The 24,446-nt window shown below is 38.4% G+C and overlaps 1 pseudogene; it reads left to right on the top strand.

Moving 5' to 3' along the window:
• Positions 1–24,446, top strand: part of LOC141628908 (U-box domain-containing protein 44-like) — a 217,531-nt pseudogene that overhangs the window by 176,713 nt on the left and 16,372 nt on the right.

Genomic DNA, 24,446 nt, shown 5'->3' with positions numbered 1-24,446 from the left:
CAACGAGATCCTCCCGATATGCAAGAAGAAGAATTCGCGGAGCTGAAATCTTTAATGGAGACAATTGCATCTCAAATGCAAGCTCAGGAAGATTATGATAGACAACACTTCTCGCGAGTTGATAAGCTCGGGTCTGTAGTTGCTCAGTTAGCAGCTGAGATGGAGATAGAAGAGATCGCGGAGCTGACATATTCAATGGTGACGCTTGTATCACAAATGCAAGAGAGCAATAAAAATATGGACGCTCGATTCCTTAAGCTTGAAACTGACATTGCTCAGTTAGCAGCTGAGATGCAAGAAGAAGAGGTATACCTTGCTGAGAGCGGTTTTTCCTCTGAGGAAACCGTGTTGCCCAATGCTGAAGATGACCTCTATGACTTCGACGACGAGTTTCTATCATATTTCACTAGCTTACGCGAAGATTTCAGCCCTGTACAGGAGGAATCACTCGATCGAGTGACTGATATTAGTCGATCGAGTGATTTTCCAGGAGAAAGTGCTCGATCGAGTGATATTTCCACTCGATCGAGTGGAATTCAGGAGGAAGTTGGTCGATCGAGTGAGTATTTTGCTCGAACGACTGAATTGGCCATGGGAAGCTTTGATTCGTCACTTGGGTTCACTTTGAATGATGATTTTGATGATGATGACGATTACGGTGAATCTCCCTTATCCAAGGCTGAGTCGGATACACTTGAACTTGAGATTTATGGGCTGAATTCCACCGAGGGCGACGAAAGGACAGCTGAGCCGGTAATTGCTCCTAGCACGGAATAGGTAATAAACTCTTTTATCTACGATTTTGTCATTGAGAGCGACCAACCTGAGGTAGTAAACGATAATTTAATTATTGTTTGTTTTAATAGTATATTGCCTCGTTTGACTCGTGCTATCTATTTTAATGTTATACCCTCTCACATGTGGACGCGTAAAATAACGATTTTTCACCGTTCTCATCATTTCCAAACTGTTAATCTGAGATGGAGCCCTAGATTATCGTTAATTGCTCCCGCGCTCCTATATTTTGTGGATAAATTTAGGAGCGCTCATAGGAAATTTGTACGACTTAAAAAGTTAAACATTTTTATTTCCTATTTTGCTATTCCACTTTGGTGCTACTTATGCTTTTTTGTAGCACATGCGCAGATGTATGATTTAATGCTTTGCGCGCTTTGAAATGTTTTTTGATTATGACTATTAGAGAGGCTCGAAGAAAAGAAGGTCGAGCTGGGACCAGACTGAAGCTAGCGCTACCTGGGAGGCAACCCGGCAATTTTATTCTGCATTTTTTTTCATTTAAGTTGTAATAAATGGTTTTTACACCATAGACGGTCTCAGTTAAGCTTGTTTTTGTTAGTTGTGGGCTGTTTTTATTGCGTTTTGCAGGAATTACACCGAGGATCACTCGATCGAGTAGTCATTCTACTCGATCGAGCACTTTTGCTGATGAATTCACTCGATCGAGTGATTAATCTACTCGATCGACCACCTGTAGGATGAGAAACCACTCGATCGACCTAAATTCCATTCGATCGAGCAGTTTTGAGCGCCCATTCTACTCGATCAGACACTATTCCTCTTGACCGAGTATTGTTGACTTGGATTAGCTTCCTGAAACGGTTTTCCGGGCCTTTAGCAACCTCCCATGTTCATGGTCGGTTTGGGGAGGTCCCCTTATTCGCGCATTTTGTGAGTTTTTCCGTATTTACTCCTTTCCTCCTTTAGTTTGCATTTCCTTCCCATGTTTTAGTACAATGGGGGCATTGTACGGTTTGGTTTGGGGAGGTTATGCATCCATATCTCAGTTCCGCATTTTGTTTTCATTGCATTTCAGTTATCACGTTTAATTTATGTTTGCATTGTTGTTTATTTTTGTTAAAAATTCAAAATTTCCATAAAAATTTTTAAAAAATTGTTAAAATTCAAAAATTTCACGTTTATTTTAGCATATAGGTTGAGTCGGAACGGTAGATGTCAATGATGAAATTGCACTGCAATTGTCTTTTTGCTTAAGCCTTGCATTATACTATTATTCTTTTAGCTTTGTCTTATTGCATAATCTACGAGTTAATGTTTAATTTAGCTGAACGAATAGACTTGACCTGAAATTTTGGCAACCTACTTATAATTTCTAAGATTTAGAGCCTTATAAACTGGTGTCATTTATGACCAGTTTCATCTAGGATTGTGAGTAGTATACTCCTTGCATAGCATGTTCATTAATTTGCACGTATATGAATTCAATTGCTTTTTGCCGTCATACATTCGGGTTAGTGGTTGGTGTCACATGCAGGGAGGTGCTTACAATTTCCCCTTCTTTCATTTTTACCCATTTAACTCCACATTAACCAAATTTGCCTGTTGACCCTTAGCTACATTCCGAATTTAGCCTGCCTTGTCAAGCTAGTTTAGATTGTTCTGCGGTATATTGTCTATTGTATCAAGTTTGGCTTATATCTATTGTTTTGGAATTGGTATTTATGAAGAAAAGGAGGAAAATAGAAAAAAAAAAGAGTTGAAAAAAACGTGAAAAAGAAAGAAAGAAGAAAAAAGAAAGTTGAAAAAAGTTGAAGAAAGAAAAGAAGAAACCGAAAAAAAAATAGAAAAAGAAAGGAAAAATTTGAAAAAAGATGTTGTTTGGTTGTTGACGGTTTCCGCTACTATGTTTTATTTATATCATTTGAGGAGTATTTCTAGTTCGGTTTGGTGAGTTTTATGCCAAATGAAGGGCATGTGCTTAATTCATAATTGAGTTGGAAATGGATGTTGTCATATGGTTTTGTTTAGGTACTAGCTTGATCACCTATACCTCCACATTCCCATAAACGTTTTGCCTTTTCCTACCCATTGCCTCACTTTACCATATTTTTGTAAGCCCTCGGCTGTGACAGGACCTTGTTTGGTTGGAATGTATGTACGGTAGCTAGAATTGTTTATCATATTAGCTACATGCATGTTTATGTGGGTCGTAGTCTAGGTGAGCGACTATTTTTCTCTCTCTCTTACATCAATATGCTTACCCTTTGCTTCATGAGGGAAGAGTGACCCGTGAGAGTCCATTGTTAAAGGTCTTGCAAGGTCGACGGTTCAGCTTTATTATAAACATCCTATAACTCGTTTGCATTTGGCTGTCTTCCTATAAGTGTTAGTTCGCTTGCATTAAATTGGCTTAAGTGGGCATTTGTAGCTAGCTCTGAGTTATCTTTTCCGTTCCTTTAGTTGCATTTTAGTTTACTCGAGGACGAGTAAAGGTTTGGTTTGGGGAGATTTGATACGTGCATTTTATATAGTCTTTTTAGCCTATTTTATACACGTATTTCTATGATTTTATCGTGGTTTTATGCTACGAAATGCCCCGAATATGCTACTTTGGGTTACTTTGTCTTATTTGCAGGAATGGACCATAAAGTAGTGAAATCAAGCCATTTACCGTCCGTTTAGCATGCATTTGGAGGAAGAGTAGATTTGGAGCGGGAATTATAGTCATCTTGGGATGCGTGAAGTCTGTTTCGAGCTAAAAGGACAAGTCAAAGTCAAACTAACGTGAATTATGAGCTCCTGAAGTCAAGATCCACTCGATCGAGTGCTTTTCTAGTCGATCGAGTGGTTTAGGATTCAATAATCAGTCGATCGAGTAGTTTATTCATTCGATCGACCAGTTCCTTATATGCCTTTACTCGATCGAGTGAATTAGTTGGTCGATCGAGCGGTTTCTGGCTGGGTTTGCTCGATCGAGCGGTTTCTGGCTGGGTTTGCTCGATCGAGTGGTTTTATTCCACACGATCGAGTGAATTTTGCTACGGGCTGGGCTTTTTAGGTTTAATTCCGTCATTAGGTTTAGCTAATCCTATTTTCTTATAAATAGGAAGTCAGTTTGTCATTATAAACTCTCTCACACACTTTCACTTCGTTCCCTTTCTCTCTGGTTCGAATATACTGCTACTGTTACTTTGTTCTTAATTTCCGGATCAATAATTCAGTATTAATTCTTTCTCTTTCTTTTCCTCTTTAATTATTATTTATGTTTATTGTTCTTCCTTCATTTCTCGTTTCCCCCTTATTTATGTCTAGCTAATCCCGTAGTATGTTAGGATTAGGGAAGCCGTGGTAGCATGTTTTAATTGACTTGAGTAGATTAGCCTTGCGATAAGAATTGTATTAGGAATTTAATTGTTATCCTATCGAATGAATGCATGCGGGAGACCAATAAATTTAGTTAACCCCGACCTGGATCGAAAGATTGGAAGGGAAGGCTTGCTTAATTACAATAGGGTATTGTAGTGAGGACGAAAGTTAAGCTATTTACGCTCTAGGGCGGTTTAAGGACCGAAAGGTGACGACCATAGCTCTTCTTATCAATAGTCTAATCGCCTTAGTATTTCCGATAGTATAGCTACCACGGTGGACCGACTCCTAGCATATTTTCTTTCTCTTATTGTTAATTTCTTTTATCCCTTTTCTCTTGCCTTTAGCCTCGAGTTCGATTAGTCCAATTCAATCAAAACCCCCATTTCGTGACACCGACAGACCAAATTAAACAGATAGATAGCAACTTAGCCTCCCTGTGGAGATCGACCCTACTTACCGTTGACTTCTGTTGGTAGTAACTTAGGTTTTTATTTTTGGTACAAAACGACTGTATCATATTTATACTAAGTATAAATATTAGGTTAATTAAGGGCTTAAATGACGATGAAGTCCCTAAGATAAAGATTAACGCCTTGCAGGTCCCTAAGGAGCCGCTCGACCTAACCCTGTTGAACGCCCATGCTGTAAGGAAATTCGCTCATCCTGCTTGTGGGATGCTCGGGCTGTGTCTTTGGGATGCCCGACTTTAGCATCAGGACCCTCGGGCTGAGCTTGGGACACCCATCTTACAGGTCAGTGTGGCTTCTTCTTCATTTTGCTGCTTCAAGATCCGTGGGGATCGTTGAGGAGCCTTGGGGGTCCTTCATCATTGCCCAAATACTTTTATTATTAATCTAGGCCTTTAGTATCGGTCTCCTATTTGATGCTTGGTCATTAAATGCGGTCAATTTAGCTCCGTTTTTGCTCCATACAAGCAAGGCTAGCGCTCCTTCCCTACCAAGGGCACAAAACCTCATAGAATACGTTGTAGGGAAATATCCGTAAAATTCCCTTATAATTAAGGATTATAACGCAAATTTAACATGTGAATAATTGTCATAAACGAAAAACAAGAGAAAACGATAAGAGAATAAGATCAACCTCGGTTCCTTGTGCAATTCGGCCTAATGAACAGAAATCAATATAGATTTCCTCCTAATCGTTGCATCCAAGACCGTCTGAGACTATGCCCCTTGTGCTAGAAATTACTCTCTAATTGCCTTGCAATATTGAGAGAGTTTTTGTGAGTTTTTTCTGATGTGAGATCTAGGTTTTCAGAGAGAAATGCTCCAAAAACCTAATTTTTGTGCAAATGAAATCAATTAATTCAAAAGGAGAGAAGGTCTCTCCTTTTGTTTCACTCGGTCCGCACGGTTCCCAATGGAGAGAGTGGGCTTTCCACTTTCTCCTTATTTTAACTCGTGGTCCGACTCGTTTTGCTAAAATGTATATGACGGGTTTTGAATTATAAATCGTCACTCGTTATCGGATAAGAAAACATCGATTAGTAACATGAATTAGTCGACACATATTAATACTTGTCCGATAATGACAATATTGTATAATTAATTAAATTCAATATACATTAATTAAATATAATCGTTTATATTCAATTTACGAATTAACTGCTTAATTCACCTTAGCCATTATTATTTAATCCGTATTAAATAAATATCTCAACATCGCGTTTGACTAATTATTAGTCAATAACTCCGACTAACTGCTTAGTCATATTAGGCATCAACATGACTGTATTTTCATACCGTCACATCTCTCAAACGTATCCTATAGGTGTGACTTTTAGGGACCAGTTTATCACCGCCATCAGTATGACAATAACGTCAAACTTATCTAGCAAGCCAACCGTTATTGATAAACGTGGACCAACTGATAATAATACAAAAGTATACCCTTTGATCCTTTTAGAGATTTATATGTCATTGCACTAACTGTAGAGGACACCAGCCCCAACATATGCAAATTAGGAAGCTTAAGATAGAAACAGCCCTAATACATGTAAGAAATAAAGCTTAGGAATGAGGCTAGTTCGGGGACTAAATGTGTGCAAATACGAGTCACATCAAGGAAATTGGGTAGAAAGCAGATTCATTGACTAGTACTCCCCCAAAGAGGAAAAATTTGATACTACAAGCCGGGTAGCAGGAAACATTGACTGTACAGAATAACGATACGTTTTCTAAACACCTAAAAACGTATCTTAAACTAAAAAATCTAGCTCCAAGATTCGACACGCAGGAAGTAATCTTGGAGTACTACATGACTAAAAAAATAGAAACGAAAATACATAAGTAGAAACATAAAATCTAAGGGCTCGAAGTGAACGGATCACGGGCGCAATTTTTAGGGATTGTGCGGCTCGTTACACCAAGCATGTGTTCTCCAGATCCTTTGTGGAATTGCTTCTTCTCCTAAAGCATCTGGTGAGTTCTATGTTGATTTTGCTTTACACAGAGTACTTTTTGTCTATTGTGGGGATGCAAATATTGCTCTTTTTGCTCATCATACCGCCTCTTCGTTGAGGATTGCCAAATTGCTTTAAACAGGAATGGTTAGTTGATGGTATTATTTCAAACTCATATGAGTCATATCATGAGTAGCACCTCAAACGACTATACCAGCTAAGCTAGTTGACATACGCAGTGATTTATAAAAGGTATTGGATTAGCAAGGTATTCTTTATGGCGTTGAATTAGCAGGCTAGTTTTCCGATAGTGGCTTGTTATGCTATTGTAATGTTTGTCCAATTCCCTCTCGCATCTATGCTAATCGTGTTTATAAACTCACTTTCTTTTGGTATACCATAACAGGTTGCAACTCAAATTAAATCTGGGAATGGCATGAAAACTATGATAGAATATCTTGAACACCCTGAAACTTAACATAGAATCTTCACTTTCAAGCTTATGAGGATAATATTTGAAAGATCCGGTGAAGATCTTTTAGTCGCACTCAGACGTTTGAACAAACTATCTCTTCTAAGAGACCAACTACAAGACAACCAGTTAACAAATAATGAGTGATCCGAAGCCTCTTGCGTGCTATCTAATCTACCACTATCAGAAGACGAAGTTGTTGGTAAAGGAGAAAGTAAATAATATCAAGAAATAATTGTTTATTATTTGATGCATATTACAAGTAAATTAGAGGCTTTTATATAGCCTTACAATATGACATTTGAACGTAGAAACTAAATATATAAAATAAATACTTCTAAGTTTCTATCATAAACTAAATAACTTATTCTTAACATTAACACACTAACTCATAATATCAATAACTCACCTTTATACCAATCCATTTTTAAAATAATCCTCAAAAATAAAGTATTTGTCGTTTTGGGTCGGTTTTGAAAGTATATGTCAAAATGGTGTCCACGTAGGCTCGGGTTTTCAAAACCTAAAACACGGAGTAAACACGCCATAGGGAGTGGCGTGTTTGAAGTTACCAAGAAAGGCAGTAGCGAAATAAACTAGGAACCCAAATACGCCACACAGAATGGCGGGTATACTTGAGGAAACACGCCATTGATAGTGGCGTGACTCATGGATAAAAAAATTTCAATTGAAAACAGTACATGGCACTGTAACATTTATGCTAATCAACCATCCTCCTTATCCTCCCTACCTCACACAAATTAAACTGCTGACGTTGATGGTGGTATGATGTGACATGAACCCGACGTGTCTGGGTTGTATGCGAGCAGGTGCAAGTGGTGGTTACCTGGTTGTTCGCTGGAGATGCATCGGATGGAGGTGGTGGACTGAATTCGGTGATGATATGATGCGAGATGTGTCGGTTTTGGCATGGAGGACGAAGGTACGCTGGTGGTGGAATTATAATAGCTGCTGCTACGAAATCGAGGTAGGCCAAATCGATCATCCTCCATTTCGTACCTCAGTCTAATATCAACTTCACAACAAACCAAAACACCATACCTTTATATAAATCGACGACACAAAGTTGATGGTGGTTCGAACTAGTTATTGATATCGATTGGTGCATAATAATGAGTTTGGTGATCCGAAAATGGCAAGAGGAGAACAGGTGATGGTGGTCGTGGTTGATTTAGGGGCGGGACAATGGTGGCTCGATTGCGGTGACGGTGAGTTATCGAAGGTAGAATTTGAAGAAGCCAAAAGAGGTATTGAAGAGAAATTAGGAATGGTTGATTTTGTGGTAGGGCAAATTGGCTATGGCTATGGTGTTAGAAATATCGGTATATTTCATCAAGAAAATTCGAATTATAACGAAATTATGAAATATGAAATTACGAGTCATAAGCAAAATGCATAAACAAAATAATAAAGATTAGAATTAACCTCCGGTCCTAGCAATTTGGCCTAAGAACTAATATAGAGATCGATATTCTCCTAATCGTTGCACCCAAAATTCTACGAGAAAAGCCTTTTCTTGCTTGAAAGAGAACCCTAATTCCTAATAATTTTTAGGGTTTTGTGATGGAAGTATCGAGAAAAAAATCAAGAGAGAAAATGATCCTACCCTCTCTCCTATTTAACCGTCCAAAAGGAGAAAAGAGGGGAAGATCTTTTTCTTATTTTTCTCCCCTTTAAACGTGTAACAACCAAACAAATAAGGAGAAAAATCATCTTATTTTAGGTTGTTATCATATTGTATAAAATGTGCATCATTATCAATTTTCATTTATGTCGTCACGTATTAATAAGTCCACACACAACAGTTTGTAGTCGATTTATTAATACCGGTTTGTCATCATTTATTATGACAATTTCGTATAATATATACATTAACTATAAATATCGCATATTTATAATTTGCTAATTAAATATAACCGTTTATGTTTAATTACGAATTAACATCTTAATTCGTTTAAGCTAATATTATATACATTAATTAAATATAACAGTTTATATTCAATTTACGAATTAACAATTAATTCGTCTCAGCTGATATTATTTAATTGTATTAAATAATCGACTCATCATCACATTGACTAAGCTTTTAGTCAAATACATGGACTAACCTTTTAGTCATATAAGGCATCAATGTGATTATATTTTCATATAATCACACCTCTCAAACACATCCTTTAGGTGTGACTTTTAGGGACCAGTTGATCACCGCCATCAGTATGATAATAACGTCAAACTTCTAGCAAGCCAACAGTTATTAGTAAACATTAATCAACAGATAAAATTCTAAGTATACCCTGTGAACCTATAAGAGATTTATACACGTTATCACACTAACTGCGGAGGACACTAGCTCCAACAATCTCCCACTTGTCCTCACAAGTGTATGTGCTATAACCGATTCTTATATCCTTAATTTCTCAAACTCAATGTAAAACAATTTGCAAAATCCGTATTCACAAAGGTCGTATTTTACAAGTGATCAATATCAAGAGTGGTTTTCCCGACTAGAAAGTAACTTAACTGATAAACGAATCATCATTCGAGCATGGCCATGCATTTCAGTTACAACTCCTCGAGTGGTCCTGAGAAATGACTAAACCTGATAAAGGATGGATATTTTCTTCAACTAGAATCCTGTAAATACAAGCACAGTATGAAATGACATAGTAAAAATCTGCTTAGCCTCCTGTTACGGTCGACCATGAGAAAGAAACCAAAGTCACCCAAAAACTGCCTTAATCTCAAGAGACAGTCGATAGTCAAAAGAATCGACTCTAGGAACACAATGGACGTCCAATCCACGACCTGGCACCGAATGTTTTTAAACATTTAGGACTTCATTACGTTGTCACAATGTCCTACGAAGTATCGTTATAACTCGCATCTGTGATCGATCAGGCAACCGTTTGGCTTATGGCTCGTTGAACCCACCATCAATCAACTTCACAATATAATAGCCAGAGTTATCAGCTCATGTAGGCGATTACGGACCAAAACAAATATAATGTAATTCAGTTCACTTTGTGGCGTTCAATGTTGTCGTACAATCCACATGAAAAACAAAATATGAAATAATACGATGAAGTTATAAATAGCATATGAAAAAGAAAATGTATCTAATCCATAATCAACTACTATAACTCAGGAACACGTTTAATTCCCATGAAAAAAACGTGCCCTTCATGCATATCATATTTCAATGGTTTAGTGAGAGGATCCGCGATGTTGTCATCCGAAGCAATCTTGTCAATCACTATCTCCTCTTGCTCCACGTAATCACGGATCAGGTGAGCCTTCCGATGTACATGTCTAGACTTGTTGCTAGACTTAGGCTCCTTGGCCTGGAAGATTGCACCTCTATTGTCACAATAGATGGTGATTGGGTCAGTCGAACTAGGAACTATGGTTAGTCCTTGTAAGAATTGATGCATCCATATAGCTTCCTTTGCTGCTTCTGAAGCGGCATAGTACTCAGATTCAGTAGTAGAATCTGCTATAACTTCCTGTTTGGAACTTTTCCAGCTGACCGCATCAACATTAAGAGTAAAGACGAATCCAGACTGAGATTTCGAATCATCTCGATCCGTTTGGAAGCTAGCATCTACGTAACCGATTGCACATAGCTTAGTATCTCCTCCATAAGTCAATGCCTAATCCTTAGTTCTCCGTAGGTACTTAAGGATGTTTTTAACAGCCATCCAGTGTGTTTCATCTGGATTGCTTTGGTACCGACTCGTCATACTCAATGCATATGCCACGTCTGGACGTGTGCATATCATGGCATACATGATTGATCCTATGGCTGATGCATAAGGAACGCGACACATGCGTTCGACCCCTTCCGGTGTCTTGGGTGACTGAGACTTGCTCAAATGCATCCCAGAAGTCATTGGAAGGTTCCCCTTCTTGGAGTTGGTCATGCTGAACCTTTAGAGAATCTTATCTAAATAAGACTCCTGACTCAGTGATAACATCCGTCGTGATTTATCTCGATAGATACGGATTCCCAATATGTGTTGAGGCTCACCCAGATGTTTCATCTGGAAATGGTTCTTCAACCATCCTTTTACCGAAGATAACAGAGGAATGTCATTCCCAATCAAGAGTATGTCATCGACATACAATATCAAGAAAACAATCTTGCTCCCACTCGACTTGACATATAAGCATGGTTCCTCGACCGATCGAGTGAAACCATACTCTTTTATCACCTGGTCCAAACGATGATTCCAACTCCGAGAAGCTTGCTTAAGTCCATAAATGGAACATTTAAGCTTGCAAACTTTCTTAGGATTTTCAGGATCTATGAAACTTTCGGTTTGTACCATGTACAATTCCTCCTCCAAATAACCGTTTAAGAAGGCAGTTTTCACATCCATCTGCCAAATTTCATAGTCATGAATAGCGGCAACTGCTAAGATTATCCGAATGGAATGCAGCATAACTACGGGTGCAAAGATTTCATCATAATGCAATCCGTGCACTTGAGTGAAACCTTTTGCCACTAGTCGTGCCTTATAGGTATCTGGTTGCCCTTCTACAGAATGCTTTATTTTGTAAAGCCATTTGCACTGAAGAGGTCGAACCTTGTTAGGTAAATCAACATGATCCCATACGTCATTCTCATACATGTAGTCCATCTCGGATTGCATGGCTTCAATCCATAGCTTAGAGTTGGAACAGGTCATGGCACCTTTATAGGTAGCGGGTTCATTACTCTCTAGGAGCAAAACGTCATTTTCCTCGACCATACCAATGTATCTGTCTGGAGGATTAGAGACTCTACCCGACCTCCGAGGTTCCTGAGGAATAATAACCGTATCATAAGTTGAAGGAACATCTTCCTCCATCTGTTCCTCGGTTGTTGGTTCTTGAATCTCCGACAGCTCGAAGGTTCTATTACTTGACTTGTTTTCGAGAAACTCTTTCTCTAAGAACTTTGCACTAGCCGTAACAAAAACTCGATGTTCGGTAGGCGAATAGAAGTAATGACCAAACATTCCTTTTGGATAACCAATAAAGTATGTCTTGACCGATCGCGGGCCGAGCTTATCCTCGTGTCTCCACTTGACATAAGCCTTGCAGCCCCAAACCCGAATAAAGGACAAGTTGGGGACCGTTCCCTTCCATATCTCATACGGAGTCTTGTCGACAGCTTTAGATAGACTTTGGTTAAGTATAAGAGCAGCTGACAAAAGAGAAAAACCCCAAAATGAATCAGGTACTACCGTGTGACTAATCATGGATCGAACCATATCAAGTAGTGTTCGATATCTCCGTTCGGACACACCATTTAATTGAGGTGTTCAAGGTGGAGTTAACTGTAAAACTATTCCACAGTCTTTAAGGTGTTGATCAAACTCATTTGAAAGATATTCGCCACCACGATCTGAACGGAGTGCTTTAACCTTTCTTCCCAGTTGGTTCTCAACCTTATTCTGGTATTCCTTGAAGTTTTCAAAAAACTCACTTTTATGCTTCATTAAGTAGACATATCCGTATCTACTCAAATCATCCGTGAAAGTGATAAAATATCTACAGCCGTCTCTTGCGGTGATTGACATAGGTCCACATACATCAGTATGTATGAGTCCTAATAGGTCATTAGCGCGCATTCCAACACCTTTGAAGGAATATCGAGTCATTTTGCCGATAAGACATGATTCACACGTGCCAAATGATGAGAAATCAAATGTGGAGATAGTCCCATTCTCAATGAGTTTCTTTACACGTTTTTCATTTATGTGTCCCATTCGACAATGCCATATATAAGTTTGATCTTTGTCACCAACCTTTAATTTCTTATTATTCACGTGTAATATATCTGTGGTTTGATCTAAGATATAAATTCCATTCATGGAAACTGCTTTGCCATAAACCATTTCATTAAAGGAGAAAATACAGCTACTGTCCTTTATTGAAAATGAAAAACCGTCTTTATCAAGTACGGAAACAGAAATAATATTCTTAGATAAACTGGGTACATAGTAACAGTTATATAAATATAACTCAAAACCACTCGGGAGCTGGATTACGTTTGTTCCCATTGAGACTGCAACAACTCTTGCTCCATTCCAGACTCGTAGGTCCACATCACCCTTTGCGAGGAGTGTGATGTTTTTTAGGCCCTGCAAATGATTACACAGATGAGAACCACAACCAATATCAAGTACCCAAGTTCCGAAACTTGCATGGTTAATCTCAATCATATGAATATAAGATGACATACCAACATGAGTGACGCGGCCTGCTTTTATGTCCTCACGGTACACGGGACAGATCCTCCTCCAATGCCCAGTCTTGTGACAATGGTGGCACTCAACGTTACTGCCCTTGCTCTTTGCCTTGCCTTGTGAGCCACTAGTCTCACCAGGCCCACTCCTACCATTTCCTGACTTCTTAAACTTTGGCTTTCTTACATTTAGGTCGTCGTGAGCTTTGCCCTTACCCTTATTCTTGTTGGAAATCATGAGAACATCTTGCTTCATGCTCCCACTAAATTTCATATCATTCTCGGTCTGTACGAGAAGTGAGTGTAGCTCATAAGGACTTTTCATCATATCATTCATGTAGTAATTTGCCCTGAAAAGGGCAAAACCATCATGAAGTGAATGAAGCATACGGTCAATGACTATGCTCTCACTGATTTTGCAATCAAGTGCCTCCAGTTTCTCGACATTCTCAATCATATCAAGAATGTGTGGGCTAACCGGTTGGCCCTTCTAGAGTTTCGCCTCAAAGAAGCGACAGGTATGCTCATAAGTAACGATTCTCGGTGCTTTTGAGAACTCATAAGTGAGCGTGGTGAAAATCTTGTTTGCACCTTGGGCAATGAAGCGTCTTTGGAAATTGGTTTTCATTGCAAAAATGAGTACGTTCTTTATCGCACCCGCTTCCATGACGAAGTCACTATAAGCAAGTGACTCGTTAGCTCTTGCATTGGGCCCTGGGTTTGGCAGTCTTGGCTCAGTCAAGTACTTGAGCTTACCGTCAGCAATGGCAGCATTCCATAATGATGCCTCCCAGTCCGCAAAGTTGGACCCGTCATTCTTCAGTCGTGTGGACTGATACATGTGGTCCATGAAAGTTTTGAGCCAGGACTCGCGTGCAAGTGTGGCACTTGGCATAGGGATATTAGTATTTCTAGCCATTTGTTGTAAGCAGTATTATCTATATAAAACGAATTCTACACTGCGAAAAGAAGAAGAAAAATATAATAAGCATACTCATCGTTATGATTTAAGTCTAATGCAAAACTGTTATAATGCGAAGACTCAAGCATTTATACAATTGACCTTCCTCAAGAATTATATAAATGATCCCAAGACTCAATTATCTGTAAATTGATAAGCCAACCTCTTAGCTAATTCTACTTTTAGAATTCTTGGTTGATAAATTTCTGTAAATTCTATCTATAGTCCATCATAATCTCGAGAAACTCTTCGGATTATAATGTTGAGGTAAAATAAGTCAACACAAACTACTTACCCAACGTAGAAGGGGTCATATGGAGAGTAAGGTCCTATATACCTACCGACGAAGAAGGGATTCACAGTTGTTTGGCCTATAAAGACTAGTCTCAATTTTAGTTTTAGAGGAAGATCCCATCAACTTTATTTTAATACATTTTAAGTGAACTAATATCTAGCATGCGAGAATGAATAAACTAAGATGATGGCTTAAAATAGTGTGACATCTTTATGTCCATGATAACTAACATCCAAACTATATGAGTCAATTTCCATGCATATAAGTAGGTGGTTTGGTTTAGGCGGAATATGATGCACTAACTATCATGCGAAGAAAAGCAACAAGAATGGAAAAACGTAAAACAAAAACAAAGTCCTAGTGTGGCCTATCTACCAAAATGAACATAAATATAACATTGGAATCCTTCCTAGGACCCGAGAAGCTTGTCTTGATGTTCCATCTTGGTCCATGTAGCGGGAGTGAGCAATCCAATCTCCATCTTTAGTCTTCTCAAAATTACAATTAATAAATTACAAAATAAACCTATTTACATTCTAATTTCAAAAACATAATACTAAAGAAAACCAAAGGAGATTCGAGATCTCAAAATTACATCAAGATTATGTTTCCATCATTACGAAAACATAATCAACTAAGGCCACACTAGGTAATACCAAATTACAACCGATTGCAAAAATACGTAAATAAACCATTCAACAATTCATACAACTAAATAAAATGCATGAACAATAAATTAATCATTCAAGACATAATTCCTTAATTATGTAGAGTAATTTATCCAAACCACCTATTTTAAAATGATCAAAATTATGTGACAATTCCACAATTACTCACAATAATTCCAGTCTTAATACACATTAACTTGTCATATGAATTAATCTAACATCATTTTAAACCACTTTAAAATAATTGGGTATCTAAAATTTGTGAACATTTTCACAACAAACAATCATACATTATAGATATAATGTATAATCATTATTGCCCAAAACACACCAAAAAAAAAAATTTATTGCTCTCGGCATTCTGCCCTAAAATTTCGAAAAACAGGTTTTTTTTTTCGCGAAAACAACCCCTTTTATTTGAACAAATTTGTTTAATGTTGCTACTATAACAAGATTGGCATAATCATCAACGTTTAATTTAAACATAGATCCAAACTAGATGATTCAATTTAACCTCTTAAAATGAATATCTATATTATGATTAAATCGATTATCTGAATATTTGATTCATCACAATTGATTTGAACATTATTAAATTAATGAATCATGATTCTTAAACAACAATTTAACACCATGTATGCCAAAACTATATAGCAAAAACAAATGAACATCATCAATCAAAACAATTTCCATTTACATTTCAATTTAATTCTTATTAAGTCAAAGCATCTACAAATTTATCATATTATCATCTGAACATATTAAAACAACAATATCAATAAATCAAAATGGAAACAAGGCATCAACAACAAAAAAACATCTCGGCAAAAAAAAAATAATTGATACGGCCGAAAATATTTTTTAAATTTTTTTTCTTTTTGCTTTAATCCATTTATGAAAATCATATAAAATAATTCCGTGGCCTAAGCTCTGATACCACTTGTTAGAAATATCGGTATATTTCATCAAGAAAATTCGGATTATAACGAAATTATGAAATATGAAATTACGAGTCATAAACGAAATGCATAAACAAAAGAATAGAGATTAGAATTAACCTCCGGTCCTAGCAATTTGGCCTAAGAACAAATATCGAGATCGATATTCTCCTAATCGTTGCACCCAAAATGCTCAGAGAAAAGCCTTTTTTTTGCTAGAAAGAGAACCCTAATTCCTAATAATTTTTAGGGTTTTGTGATGAGAGTATCGAGAAAAAAAATCAAGAGAGAAAATGATCCTACCCTCTCTCTTATTTAACCGTCCAAAAGGAGAAAAGAGGGGAAGATCTTTTTCTTATTTTTCTCCCCTTTAAACGTGTAACAACCAAACAAATAAGGAGAAAAGTCTTCTTATTTTAGGTTGTTATCATATTGTATAAAATGTGTATCATTATCAATTGTAATTTATGTCGTCACGTATTAATAAGTCCACACACAACAGTTTGTAGTCGATTTATTAATACCGGTCTGTCATCATTTCTTATGACAATTTCGTATAATATATACATTAACTATAAATATCGTATATTTATAATTTGCTAATTAAATATAAGCGTTTATGTTTAATTACGAATTAATATCTTAATTCGTTTAAGCTAATATTATATACATTAATTAAATATAACAGTTTATATTCAATTTACGAATTAACAATTAATTCATCTCAGCTGATATTATTTAATTGTATTAAATAATCCACTCATCATCACATTGACTAACCTTTTAGTCAAATACATGGACTAACCTTTTAGTCATATAAGGCATCAATGTGATTATATTTTCATATAATCACATCTCTCAAACACATCCTTTAGGTGTGACTTTTAGAGACCAGTTGATCACCGCCATCAGTATGATAATAACGTCAAACTTATAGCAAGCTAACCGTTATTAGTAAACGTTAATCAACTAATAAAATACTAAGTATACCCTGTGAACCTATAAGAGATTTATACACGTTATCACACTAACTGTGGAGGACACTAGCTCTAACAGAAGGTACGCTGGTGGTGGAATTATAATAGCTGCTGCTACGAAATCGAGGTAGGCCAAATCGATCATCCTCCATTTCGTACCTTAGTCTATTGTCAAGTTCACAACAAACCAAAGCACCATACCTTTATATAAATCGACCACACAAAGTTGATGGTGGTTCGAACTAGTTATTGATATCGAATGGTGCATAATAATGAGTTTGGTGATCCGAAAATGGCAAGAGGATAATAGGTGATGGTGGTCGTGGTTGATTTAGGGGCGGGACCATGGTGGCTCGATTGCGGTGACGGTGAGTTATCGAAGGTAGAATTTGAAGAAGCCAAAAGAGGTATTGAAGAGAAATTAGGAATGGTTGATTTTGTGGTAGGGCAAATTGGCTATGGCTATGGTGTAAGATGGTGTCATTGAGGAGGACTTGGAATCGAGGCTGAAACATTCAAGGAAAGGTAAAAAGGGGTAGGTAAATGGCTGGCAGTTGGCGTATGATTTATGGGTATAAAGACACGCCCTTTCAAATGGCGTGTCTATTTCAATAGACCCGTCATTGTTAATGGCGTGTCTGGGCTTCCTAATTTATTTTGATACGGACTTTCTTAGTAATGTCAAACACACCACTGTCAATGGCGTGTTTACTCCGTGTTTTGAGTTTTGCAAACCCGAGCCTACGTGGACACCATTTTGACAAATATTTTCAAAACCAACCCAAAACGATAAATACTTTATTTTTTAGCATTATTTTAAAAATGGATTCCCTTTATACTAACATATTATTATTGTAATAACTTCTTTGACGTATTATTCAACACGCCCCCTTGCTTCAATGCTTGCAAACACCCATCTGCGATCGGAAATCATCAACTTTTGCTATTGAAAGTGACTTCGTTAGGATATCCGCTACTTGTTGATTTGTTCCACAAAACTTGAGCTCGATCATTCCTTTTGCAACCATGTCACGAATGAAATGATGACGAACATCAATGTGCTTAGTCCTGCTGTGAAAAACGGCATTCTTCGTCAGTGATATGGCCGCTTTGTTGTTACAGTAAATAGTTGTAGGAGACTTTTACTCACGGAGGAGATCTTTTAGCAACCGTCTAAGCCAAATAGCTTGACATGTAGCTGAAGAAATTGCCACATACTCTTCTTTAGATGAGGAAAGCAACTGTCTCTTGCTTCTTTGAACTCCATGAAATAGCTTCTGAAGTGCTTTTTCGATCATCAAGAGAACCGGCCCAATCACTATCTGTGTATCCGACTAACTTGAAGTCTGATACTTTTGAATAGAAAATTCCATATTCGGTAGTGCCGGCTATATACTTCAAAATTCTTCTAACTACTCCAAGATGTTTTGACGGATTATGCATAAACCTGGAAACCACACTCACTGAATATGAAATATCAAGCCTAGTGTGACTTAAATAGTTTAAGCCACCTACCATTTGTTGATAGTATCTGACATTAACATCACCAGTGTCATCATTTGATGACAATTTATCATTTATATTCATTGGAGTGCTTGAAGTTTTGCAACCCAACAAATTAAACCTTTTAACCAAGTCCACTGCATATTTCTCTTGAGATATAAAAATGCCATTTTCATCTTGCTTCACTTCCAAACCAAGAAAATAATATAACAATCCCAAATCCGACATCTCAAATTTATTCATCATAGAAGATTTGAACTCGGCAACAATTGAGTCCGACGATCCCATGTACACCATGTCATCAACAGATAGACATACCACCAAAAATTCATTACCACATTTTTTCAAATAAAGAGTCGGCTCATTTTTGCTCCTTGTAAATCCATACTCATGGAAATAAGAGTCGATTTTATTATACCATGCGCGCGGAGCTTGTTTAAGAACATACAAAGCCTTTCTCAACTTGTAGACTTTGTCTTCTTCTCTATTTTTCACAAAACCTTCCGGTTGGTACACATATACTTCCTAATTAAATTCTCCATTTAAAAAAGCTAACTTCACGTCAAACTGAAAAATAGGCCAATTAAGTTGTGCAGATAAGGCCAAGAAAGTTCTCACCGTTTCAAAGCAAGCCATAGGTGAGAATGTTTCATCAAATTCAACTCCATATTGTTGTGCATATCCTTTAACAACTAACCGTGCTTTGTGCTTTTGTACACTTCCATCTGTATTATACTTTGTTCTAAACACCCATTTCAACCCTATAACATTCTTCCCTTCGGGTGGATTTACCAACTCCCAAGTAGCATTTTTCTCTATGGATTTTATCTCCTCGTGCATTGCATCCTGCCATTTTTAAATTTCTGCAGCATCATCATAAGTAAGAGGATCTGAGGCATATAAAGAAAAATTACAATTTGTGTACACATCTCGAAGTGATCTAAAATGCCTAGGAGGTGTCTCTTCGGACGAGCTTGAAGATGAACACGTAGGAGATGAATTATTTAATGGTTAGCTGGGTGGTGTATGAATTGTGCTAGCAGAAGGATTTGAAATTAACTATGGCTAGAGCTACCACCATTTTCCAGTGAAGAAGATGAATTCTCATGCTTCTCAATTGTTGCTTTTGGCATTTCATCCTCTTCAGGAAATAGAATCGATCTATCATCAGTACTGTTCCATGGCCAGCAAGCATCTTCATTAAACACCACATCTCTACTTAGAATAATCTTGCCACTAACAGGATCCTATAACCTATATGCTTTAGATCATCATACTATAACCAATAAACACACATTTCTCGGATTTTTCATCAAGCTTATGACGATAAGGTTTTATTAAAGCATAGGCTACACAACCAAAAACCCTTAAATGACTTACCCAAGGCTTAGAACCTTGCCATGCTTCATAAGGTGTTTTGTTAAGAACTGCTTTTGTGGGTGATAAATTTAGAAGATAAACTGATGTAGCAACTGCTTCTGCCCAGAACTTATTTGGAAGCTGTTTTGCCTTTAACATACTTCTGGCCATTTAAACAACAGTACGATTTTTCCGTTCAGCAATGCCACTTTGTTGCGGAGTGCGTTGTGCAGTAAGCTCCCTACGAATACCATGCTCTTCACAAAAGTTATCAAACTCTTGCGAGCAAAACTCACCTCCCCTTGTCTGGACGGAGTATCTTTATGACCTTTCCTGACTGTTTCTCTACAAGCACTTTGAACTTTTTGAATACTTCTAAAGAAGCAGATTTTAAGGTTAAGAAATATACCCAACTTATTCGGGTGTAGTCATCAGTAAACAGCCAGCAAGAAATAATAACTTCCATTCATAGATGATGTTTTCATTGGTCCACGTAAATCTGCATGCACTAGTTCTAGGCATTTAGACGCTCTCCACGATTACCCAACAGGAAATGAACTTCTGCTATACTTCCCAAGGACACACCCTTCACAAAACTCTAGGTCGAAAACCTTTGGCAACCCTAAGACCATGTCTTTCCTTTTTAGGAGTTTTAATCCATTTTCATGCAAGTGACCATATCGTAAGTGCCATAAATCAGACTCACATTGTAACATCCCCATATTCAGAGGAGCCTTAACTAGGCTTTACTTAGCATATAAAGGCGTTACCATCTCGATTGCCTGACGTAAGTAATCATCAAAAGTCGATAAAAGAACATTTATAGTTATATTACAAGCGTTACAACTAACTTAAGAAAATAAAGATACAACTCGTGAGCTACACACTATCTCTATCAAAACTCGTGAGGACTCATCCAGCCATAACTCCAGCTATCAACGCTATCAACACCTACTAAGACTAACTGCTCACCAGAAGGGATCACGGCAGTCACATAAAACAACAAGACAACCACACAAGGTCAGTACTGAGATAAGACATGACAAAACTAACATCATCTATCAACACAACACAGCACAATCGGTCATACACACAATCACACCAACTCCAATCAATCTCCGTCAGCGACTGTCCACTGGACTAGCCCTGCTAGTGGGGGACCGCAGCCGTACCCACCAAATTCCCGCTCATAAAACCGAGAGATAACACTGTTCCATTAATGTGCACATCCCCTCCCGTGGCGGGTTCCACGGAGGGCGAAACTAGGGCGTGAAGCCACTCCCGCAAGTGACTCCACTCAGCCGAGGATGCACCTCGAGAACCAGAGACAACCAATCACAGACAGCTGCAATACAACGACAACCAACAAACTGTAAACACCAACCGATTACCGCATATACGCTTCCTCGCAAACACAGCTACAACACAACAACCACGACACAACAATCGACACACTAGACCATCCACAGAAACTGAGTATGCGAACCTACCTTTAAGTAACTGCAACCATTCCATGTCCACACATGCAAAACCCATCAATCAAGCAACACATATACACACAATACAACCATCTATCACAACCAAGAAAATCCTAACTGAAAACACAAGGCATAGATGATGATGACGACATACCTACAAGAGGAAAACTGGCAAAGGACCGCTACCCGACTCAAGTTATGCACTCCTAAGGCACAAGGACCTTCAAAGGCTTCCATGGAGGTTATATGGTGAAGGGAAGGGAAGGAGGCGACCTAAGGATCTGAAGAAATGAGGCGGAAATGATTTGCGGATTTAACAAAACACGATTATAAACCCTCGCTGAGAACCCATTACTCGATCGAGTGGCCCACCTACTCGATCAAGTGGCCCCTACTCGATCTAGTATCTAAGCTACTCGATCGAGTAGCCTCTACTCTATCGAGTACCACCCGTAACTCAAAGCACAGGATGACTTTGGTACGCACTCCTAAGGACTATTATCGCTCCCAAGGTCAGTCAACGCTGGTCAACGGGTCCCTAAAAGGGCGGGTATTACAGTCTTCCCCCCTTCAAAAGAACTTCGTCCCCGAAGTTCAACTCACCTATCTCAAAGCACAAGACACGGGAACACAACGACATCAGTACTCTTTCGACAAAGGTCACTACTCCCCGGAAATACCATCCTCCATGTCATCATCATCAACTGTCTAACACTCCATATAGATCGACCTCGACAAACTAATACTTGAAATAGCAACCTCACAACACGAACCGGCACAACTAACGATTACCCAACACATTACGAGATTACACTTTCATTAACAACAACCATCAAAACGAAATAAATCACATTAACACCACTATGTTATCCAACGATACGATTCTATTCCAACACATGACATCATAACTTGTCCCTTTATGACCGTCTTTTAAAGCACACTATCAATTTTACTTCAACACACAAATTTCCCAACGAACAAATGCAAACAGTTATAACTTCATACAAGAAATGTAACCAAAGTAATAGAAAACCTTATAAACAAACAACAAAATAATTGCAATATCAGCCTTTTTATTTTGCGACATTACTCTTCCCCTCTAAAAGGAACTTCGTCCCCGAATTTCACCACCAAATCACTACACATGTTATGTACTACCTACGACTTGACACATATATCTAACCCATAGCATTCATTATGGACATTACTCATTAATCAGACAACCCTTAAGCCATAAAACACACGCAAGCATATTCGAATAACTAGCCGCCGTCAAGAATGCATGTATATATCAATTGTACATTTAGATAGGAAATACACCATTCCGGTGAAATATAAAAAGAAGACATTACGGATGTAAAATGAATGCAATAAGAAACAATTACTACTTCACTATTTGTTACAGATACGCATCTAAAATCCAAACACGACCTCCAACATATGAAATTAACGGTTCCAATATGTTACTAATCATCAATAACCATGTTAAACACCAAACATGTAATTATAGAACCATTTAGCAATTTTAATTTTACGAAAAGTTCCTGTAACAGTGCTACTCGATCGAGTATATAAGGTACTCGATCGAGTGCCTACTACTCGATCGAGTGTCTTGGCTACTCGATCGAGTAGCCCTGAGATCAGAATATCTCATTTCTGTCACACCTGCAGCTACTCGACCGAGTATGGGGTACTCTGTCGAGTACCTACAGGTCAAAATCTTGAAAATTCCTGTCATAACACCGTATACATACATAAAACGTCACGGAAACACGAGTCGGAATGACAACCGACCCCCAAAATTCTGCAAATAAAGTCAAACTAGCAAATCTGGCCTTATAGCCATCCATACAAACCAAAATAAAAAAAAAGTTCTAACTAACAACGACTACTATCGTCCAACTCCATCAACCATAAATAAGGATAAAGAATAGGAGTATCACTCCTCCTGCTGCTGCTGCTCATCCATCATCTCATCTCCACTACCCTCTCCTCTCGAGGTGCCTACTCCTGACGACCCAATACCCGCATCAACCCCTGCTCCAGCTCTAGGACTCACTTACCATGAGGTCAAGCCACCATAAGCAAAGGACTGAGGTGTCCCCCAGGCTAACTGATCCACCCCGTAAGAGTGGAAAACCCCACTATAGTCCCCAACTCCGCTCTACCACACTGGATGCGGTCCCTCAGTCCCAATCCCCTGAGTGTACGCCATCTCATGCATGTTCCGGAGTGTCAAAGTAGATGACACTCTCTTTGCCAAGTAGCTCGATCACGTCTCCGGGGTGTCGAGGTAGGGGTAACAAGGAAAAGGGTGCTGCTGCGGTGGTGCTGTCGGTCGTGGTCTAGTCTCAGCTGTCCTCTCCCTCACCCGACGAGGTCCTCTCCCCAACCTGGGTCTCTCCTCCACCACTGCCACATTCTCCCCCTTCTTCGGCTCGGGCATCACCTGAAGGATCGTGTCATTGATGAGGTATGTCTGTAACTGCCGGGGCACATCCTCCTCCTCCTCCTCCTCCTTATCGGAGTCAACAGCTACCACCACCGGGTCTAACGGCTCTTGACACGGCTGTCGCGTACCTGTCAAAAATAACCAACTGACCAACTAACTAATATAGCTAGGGAAGTCGAGTCGAATCCACAGAGAGGTAGGAAATTGACTGCTAAAACTAGGCTCGTCTAAGTAACCAAATTTGGGGGTTATAAAATTGTGATTTCTAAACTAACAGAGTAAGGAAAAGAGAAATAAAAAGGGGGAGTTAACAGATAAAAGAGGATAGCTAAGACAAGCGGTTCACCATAATTATCTGGTCGAGTAATCTAGGTCCCAGGTCAATACAACACGGTCCAAGGGGTAGCGAACGTCACCTTTCGGTCCTTAATTCACCCTAAAACGTAAACAGCTTAACTCTCGCCCTCGTTGCAATATTCTATTGTTCGCTACTAGTCTCCCTCTTCCAACCTTTCGGTCCAGGTCAAGGTCCACCAAGGA

The sequence above is a fragment of the Silene latifolia genome, chromosome Y (genome assembly GCF_048544455.1).
Source record: "Silene latifolia isolate original U9 population chromosome Y, ASM4854445v1, whole genome shotgun sequence".
NCBI classification, from domain to species: Eukaryota; Viridiplantae; Streptophyta; class Magnoliopsida; order Caryophyllales; family Caryophyllaceae; genus Silene; species Silene latifolia.
The sequence above is the reverse complement of the archived record's forward strand: the minus strand, read 5'-3'. Positions and strand labels throughout refer to the sequence as shown.